We start from the raw sequence: 1,824 nt of genomic DNA on the forward strand, positions 1-1,824 counted from the left end.
TCTCTCTCTCTCTCTCTCTCTCTCTCTCTCTCTCTCTCTCTCTCTCATAAGGGAATGGCTGTTACCTCTCTCTCTCTCCCTTGAGGCTACACGGTATATGAAGCCAGACACAAGTATGACGAATTAATGACAGATTAATAAAAATTATATGCCGAGTAAGGTTTGATCGTTTATGCAAACAATCGTAATCGATGTTCTTGCTTTTTTGAAGGTTATACCGTATTTGGTAAGTTCAGAAGGTAACATGGTAAGTAACGGGCGTGCGGCCGATAGACGGCTGATGGCAAAGTCCTGTGGTGGAAGTATTTTATTGCTCTCAACCATAGCCAACATGCAGCGATGTCCGCGTGGGTGCAAAGGAGTCATCGCACTACGACTCTTCCATATCTTCAACCAAGAGCATATTGAAAGGAAACTGAGGATAAGTTTGAATAGGTAAGTAATGAAACAAAGTTGTATTCCGTAGTTACATATGAACCAGTCACTATGTTTCACAGCTACCTATGATAATAAAAGGGAACATTATTTTGATTGTTGCCTGGTAAAAAAAAAATCTCAACATGATAGTTTCGAACATGAGATCTTATCCGATTTCCTTTCCCCAACAGGCCCTATGATCGTGTTGCAGAGGTCATGGGAATGACCACGAATGCAGTGCGGTTGCTGGTTCAGCAAAGCACACGTTCTCGGCCAGATTCACCATGCGGGACAGCCACTCCCCCTGTGACACCGCCACACTCACCGCCGCCCCTGCCACACCACCCGTTTTTGACAGTTTCACTGTTGGTGCCATTCGCCGCCATGTACATGCCAAGTTTGCAGCAAAGGAAACCTTTACTATTGGCACCCTGACTGAAAGTTTGAAGACGGCAAGTATTATTCCAGGGGAAACCTCAGAAATGACGATGTGGCGAGTGCTGCACAACATGGGATTCCGCAACAGAATTTCACAGAGGAAAATGTATCTAAGGAAGGAGTCGCTAGATGTTGTGTGTCGCCGTGTTGGGGCTCTCCAAGCACTCCAGCGACATCGAAAGGAGGGAAGACAAGTAATATACGTGGATGAGACATAGTTCACCTCTCGAATACAGCACAACAGGGAGTGGGTAGACACATCCCAGCCTGCTACTAGTGCCACCTACAGCCGTCAGGTGCCACCTGGAGAAGGGGAGCGATTTGTGGTAGTAGCAGGTGGCACAGAACACGGTTTTGTAAATTATTCATTTCTGTGCTTCCCTGCAAAAAACAAAACCGGTGACTACCACGGGGAAATGAACAGCACCCTATTTCTCCGCTGGCTCATGTTGCAACTTCTACCGGCCTTGGATGAACCATCAGTTTTGGTTTTGGACAACGCGCCCTACTACAGCCAGTTGACGGAGCAAAGTCGCTGCCCCACCACCGCCACCAAGAAAGCAGAGTTGGTGAATTGGCTGGCGAGCCGCAGAATCCCCTTCCCGCACCACGCCACACGCCTCGAGCTTCTTCAACTCTGCAGGAAGAACCGACCAGAACCAAGGTACACAGTTGACAATGTCATCCGTGAATGGGGACATGAAGTCGTCCGACTACCACCTGCACATCCCGAGCTTAACGCCATCGAACAGGTGTGGGGCGCCATGAAGTGGTATGTGCGCTCCACCTTGCAGCGATTATTATACTCAGGCAGATCTACAAGTGACGTGAGGCTGCAAGAAGCCAAGCTGTGCGCAACAAAGTAGGTGTGGGCAGGAGCGGTGCGACGAGCCAGAGCCTTCGAGGACGAGTATTGGTCCTCTGACAACATACGAGGTGTTGATCCCGTCTGCATTAACCTCGACAGTG

The 1,824-nt window shown here is 49.0% G+C and overlaps 1 pseudogene; it reads left to right on the plus strand.

Annotated features, from left to right (window-relative positions):
* The first annotated feature begins 244 nt into the window (after positions 1-244).
* The window catches only part of LOC137648214 (uncharacterized), a 1,621-nt pseudogene continuing 41 nt past the window's right edge, over positions 245-1,824 (plus strand).

This window comes from Palaemon carinicauda, chromosome 10, assembly GCF_036898095.1.
Source record: "Palaemon carinicauda isolate YSFRI2023 chromosome 10, ASM3689809v2, whole genome shotgun sequence".
NCBI lineage: Eukaryota > Metazoa > Arthropoda > Malacostraca > Decapoda > Palaemonidae > Palaemon > Palaemon carinicauda.